Here is a 6,149-nt window from a genome sequence, read left to right on the forward strand (position 1 = left end):
TTTTTTTTTAAGTATAAATCTGATCATGATGCTCTCCAGTTGCTAAATTCTTGGGATGCTTTAAAGTGCCTTCATGACCCAATCTCATATTCTGCTATCAACTGACCTGCCCTCTCTTTTCTCACAAATATCAAAATCCTGAGTATTAAGAAATTGAGAAGTCGGGGCTGGTGAGATGGCTCAGTGGGTAAGAGCACCCGACTGCTCTTCCGAAGGTCTGGAGTTCAAATCCCAGCAACCACATGGTGGCTCATAACCATCCGTAACAAGATCTGACTTCTTCTTCTGGAGTGTCTGAAGACAGCTACAGTGTACTTACATATAATAAATAAATAAATCTTTAAAAAAAAAAAGAAATTGAGAAGTCAGACGTAAAAGAATGAAGTTCATTTCCTATCTTAATCACATACAAAATTTAACTCAAAATGAAGAAAGGGTCAAAACCTACAAAGCATGGGAGGAAGGCTTACACAGGGATTTGGCAGGAAGTTCTTAGAGCTCCAAAAGCAAACATGGACAAGTGGGACTAAAACAAACTCTAATCCCCTGTACATTGCAGCAATCATTCAACAAGTTAACGGACAACCTACAGGGCAGGATACAATGCTTGTAAATCATAAGTAACTAGGGTTATTATCTAGAACATATGAACAACTCATATACTTCAACATCAATAGCTATTGTAAAAATAGACAAAGGACTTGGGTATATACAATGCTACACATTGCTATTGTAAAGAAATATAAACCAAACCTTTGAAACCATGCCTGTAACCAGAGCTGAGAAGGAAGATGTCAAGATCCAGGTCAGCCTGGAGTGGACAGTAAGATCCTAGCTTAAGAGAAAAAAACTGAAAAACCATTCCATACCACAGAATGAGCAGAGGAAAGCAAAGCAAAACAAAACAAAACAAAAAAACAGAATACAACATACCAAATGCTACTGCAGATGTGGAGAAATTGAAACCCATCTGTACTATTAGTGGAAATACAAAATGGTTCTATCAGGGAAGTTTCCCAAAAATTTAAAAATGGTTATTGTGTGATCCAGCAAGATCACCCCAAAGTCTATACCCAAAAACAGAAAAACAAAAGGAAAACGGAAGTATGAAAAGTCTTTTTAAAACATACTTATTACTTGTGTGTGTGTGCTTCTGTGTATGTGTATATGTGTGTAATGTATGTGTATGCCACATGTGGTAGAGTTCCCAGAGCCGACGGTGACAGATTTCCTGGAGTTAGACTTATAGGTAGTTGTGATCTGTCCAACATGAGTGGTGGCCATTGAACTTGGGTCCTCTGCAACTACTGAGCCATCTCCTGAGTAAAGGGAATGTTGAAGAGGTGCTTACATATCATGTTTACAAGAGCATTAGTCTCAAGAGGCAAGAGAGAGAAAAACTCAAGTGTTCCAACAGAGGCAACAAAAGTGGCAGGTCTCTACAGTGGAGTGCTCGTGGGTAAGTGGACAAACAAAATTCGGGATACATGGCATTCAGCCTTAAAAAGGAAATCCTGACATATGCTTAAGGACACTTCTCTGGGAAACAAGCCAGCCACAAACTTCCAAATCCCACATGATAGCGCCTATATAATGTATCTGACCTAGCCAAACACACACAAATAGAAGGCAGACCTGATAGCAGGGCGTGGTGGCACATGCCAGGACTTGAGAGAAGGATCAGGAATTCAATGTCATCCTTAGCTACACAGAAATTCTGAAGCTACCTTGGCGGCATGAGATTCCATCTCCAAGTCTGGGGTGGGGCTGAGGAAGGGCAGAAAAGGAAAGCAGAATTATGGTTGCCAGCTGTTGGAACTGGGGACAAAAGGGATGTTGCCAGTAAGTATACGATTTGAATTTTGCAAGCTATCAAGATTCCAAGGGTCTGATGCCCAACATGTGAGTGTACTTAACACTGAAAACCACCTACTTCAACATAATGAAGATGGAAAGATTTATGTGTTTTTAAGCACAACAGTCAAAATACTATTTTTGAATGCCACATTCTTTCCTGCCTAGTGGACTTTGCTGTCCTTCTGCCTGGAACATTCTCTCCCTTGTTTTTCATGACGGGAGCCTTTCACACTTTTAGTTAGCTTAGAAATTTCCTACTCAAAGGTACCTACTCCCTCAGAAAGCCTATTTTTTTTTCTTTCTCTTCTAGTCTTACTGTCAATAATTCTTTTATTGTTTCCTAAATATCTGTGGCGATATGTAATTATTTGACATACTTATTTTGGTTTGAAATTTAATCTATGGTAAAAGCAATAATGTATTTTGAACTATGCTCATGACTTAGTAGCAGACACACAACAGGTACTATGCATGTGAATATACATGTCTGTAAATATTCCAAATGAACATTGTCAATTTTCTCCTTACACCACATAGATTCCTGGGGATCAAACTCAGGACATTAGCTTTGCTGCCACACCCTGTACCAGCTGAACCACAACTAGCCCCATGTTTCTTTTTATGTTCTTGAAAGATATTTTAAAAAGATCAAAGACAAAAACAAACAAAACCAGCGCCAATGGGCCAGCTCTTGCGCTAACCAGCTGTGATGACTTTTGTTGGTTGTCAGCTTGGCTATATCTGGAATGAGCAGTGAAGGGTATACCTGTGATCCAGATCTCAAGAGAGGAAGACAAGCTGCCTTTAATCTAGATCTTGAGATGGGAAGACACACCTTTAATCTGGGCCACACCTTTGTTACTTTAAATGTAAATGCCATTTTATTTTCTCTTTTCCAGTTCATAATCCCTCCTCTGTATCTGCACACTGCCCCTTGCCTCTAAGGACAGGTCGTTTCTCCTAGTCTAGAATTCGACATCTTGTAGTCTCATCCTCTCATTTCTGTAGCTATTTATAGTTGGGTTTTCAATTTCATTCATACATTGGCTAAATGTTGTTATTAGTAAATACAACTTGTTTATTTTCCATGGGACCTTGACTCCACAAAACGTGTCTTAGTGGTTGTTCTATTGCTGCTAAGAGACGCCATGACAAAAGTAACGATTATGATAGAAAGCATTTAATTGGGAATTAGCTTATTATTTCAGGGTCTCCGTCCATTATCTGCATGCAGGGAGCATGGCACCAGGCAGGCAGGCGCTGGAGCAGTCGCTAAATCCTGATGGCTAGGCAGAGAGACCCTAGGCTTGGCATGGGCTTTTGAAACCTCAAAGCCCACCCCTAGTGACACACTTCCTTCAACAAGGAGACATCTCCTAACCCTTCCAGTCCTTTCAAAACGTCGCACTCCCTGGTGACTAAGCATTCAAATATACGAACCTATTGAAGGGCATTCTTTTCTTTTTTTTTTTTTTAAAGATTTATTTATTTATTATATGTAAGTACACTGTAGCTGTCCTCAGACACTCCGGAAGAAGGCGTCAGATCTTGTTATGGATGGTTGTGAGCCACCATGTGGTTGCTGGGATTTGAACTCCAGACCTTCGGAAGAGCAGTCGGGTGGTCTTACCCACTGAGCCATCTCACCAGCCCTTGAAGGGCATTCTTATTCAAACCACCATAAAAACAAATCTGTAATTCTACTAAAAATTAAACTTGACAGTGTGGCTTCCATTTCTCCCATGCTAATCAAAATACTTGTGAAAAATCAGTAATGGCCTTGGAGTCAATAAATCTATTGGCTTTTCTAGTATTTTATGTTCTCTGAGGTTTTGATACAAGTAGTCTCCTTTCGACATCATTGGGGTGGGAGTGTTGGTGCCTGACCAGCCTTCCACACTCTTCTATTTTTAATTTGTTTTCCTTGTGGCTTCCCCGCCCCCACCGTGTGTGTGTGTGTGTGTGTGTGTGTGTGTGTGTGTGTGTGTGTGTGTGTGTTGCTGAGGCAGTCCTTGCCATAGACACTCAGACTGGCCTTGAGTTTATCATCTTCTGCCTTAGCTTCTCAAGTGTTGTGATGTTCTCAGTGATGTACCACAAGCCTGACTTGTCTTATTTAAAGTGTCCTGTCTTGACTACTCTGCACAAGTGTGACCACTGATAGCTCTTCATCCCTTCACCCCAGGTACTAACATGCACTCATTCTTAGAATCACAGCTCTTGCTCCTTGGCTCTGGTCTGGAAATCCTTTGGGAATGCTTCCCAAGGGTTCATGTGTCAGTCCTCAGAGCAGCAACGTTGGAAGACAGTAGAATTTTTAAGAAGTGGAGCTTAGTGGAAAGTAATTAAATCATCAAACATATCAAGACGGTGGATGAACTAAGAAGACAGACACAAAGCTAAGTTCCTGGAGGTAGTACCTTTGTTTATAAAAGCAACACTCTGTTCGCCCCACTGTGCCTTTCTAGTTTTCAGGAAATCTCTCATTTTTTATGTGCTTCTTCCATGAGGCCATCTGCTACATGATGTAGACAAGGGGCCCTGACAGAGGCCAATCTGATGGGGCTATTTGATCTTGGATTTTTCATCCTTCCAAATATAGTAGTTAAATGAACCTTTTATAAAACACCCAATTCCAGGGGCTGGAGACATGGCTCAATAGTAGAGCATTGACTACTCTTTCAGAGGACCCACATTCAATTCCTAGCGCCTACATGGAGGCTCACAACTGTCTGTAACCCCAGTTCCAGGGAATCAACACCCTCACACATACACACATACACACATACATACATACATACAGGCAAAACACCAATGCATATAAAAATAAATAAATCATTATAAAATAAAATAACCAATTCTGATATCTCAATGCATCAGTAAAAAATAGACATTCTTGTAAATAGTCTTCCTTGGACTCTTCCTAGATATGGCAATTGGAAGATTCTTATACTAAATAACTTTCTACCCTAAAAAGAAAAGAAGCAAAAGGAAGAAAAGAGAGACTTCATTATCTTTCTTTCTATGAGGATGGTGCTTAAAGACAAGCATTTGACAAATTGTGGCCATTTTTAACAGTAAATTAAGATGTATAACACAACTAGATGTGTTTCTCTGATGTCCTCATTTGAAGGAGGGGCATTTCCCTAAGATGTATAGGGAGTTAGAGGGAAAACAGAGTGTCTCTATGAACCCTTCTTTTTTGTTTTTTTTCTTTCTTTCTTTTTGAGACAGCGTTTCTCTGTATAGCCCTGGATGTCCTGGAACTCACTTTGTAGACCAGGCTGGCCTTGAACTCAGAAGTCCGCCTGCCTCTGCCTCCTGAGTGCTGGGATTAAAGGCGTGTGCCACCATGCCCGGCTCAAACCCTTCTTTTAATGTCATGTTTAAGGTTTCTGAGGAAGTCATCAGTGCATTCCCAGTACCATACAAACATGGTTTTAAAAAAAAATCATAGTCAATCTGTATTTTAAAGTCACATAACTTTCTTTTTTTTTTTAAAAAAAGATTTATTTATTATATGTAAGTACACTGTAGCTGTCTTCAGACACTCCAGAAGAGGAAATCAGATCTTGTTAAGGATGGTTGTGAGCCACCATGTGGTTGCTGGGATTTGAACTCCAGACCTTCAGAAGAGCAGTCGGGTGCTCTTACCCACTGAGCCATCTCACCAGCCCACATTCCTTTTTTTTTAACCTCATAGGAAATGATAGCAACAAAAGATTGAAAGCTGGAAAGGAAATAAATCGAGTAGCAATTGCCTTAGCAGATTTGAGAAGTAGGAATCCTGAGCAGGTCATGAGACAACCTGATTTACACAGAGACCTCAAATACGGCTTGGGAATGGGAATGAGAATTTTTGGAAGAAAGCATGAGATGAGCTAAATCGAAAAGAAATGATGGAAAGTCCACTTAAGAATCTGACGCTTGGGGCTGGAGAGGCGGTGGCTCAGCAGTTAAGAGCACTGGCTGGTCTCCCAGGGAAAAACCGATTGAATTCCCAGCACCCACACGGTGCTCACAACCATCTGTTTCTGTTGTTTGTTTAGTATTATTTTTCATTAATTAATTATTTTACATCCCAGTCACAGCCCGTCCTAACCTCCCAGGCTCACCCTCACAAATCCCTCCCTCCACTACCCCCTCCCCTTCTTCTAGGAGAAGGGGAAGCACCACTTGGGTACCAGCAGGCCCTGGGATATCAAGTTACAGCAAGACTAAGTGCATCCTTTCCCACTGAGGCCCTGTGGCCCTATCAGGCAGTCCAGCTAGGAGAAAAGGATCCAAAGTCA

Source organism: Mus pahari, chromosome 5 (genome assembly GCF_900095145.1).
Source record: "Mus pahari chromosome 5, PAHARI_EIJ_v1.1, whole genome shotgun sequence".
Lineage (NCBI taxonomy): Eukaryota > Metazoa > Chordata > Mammalia > Rodentia > Muridae > Mus > Mus pahari.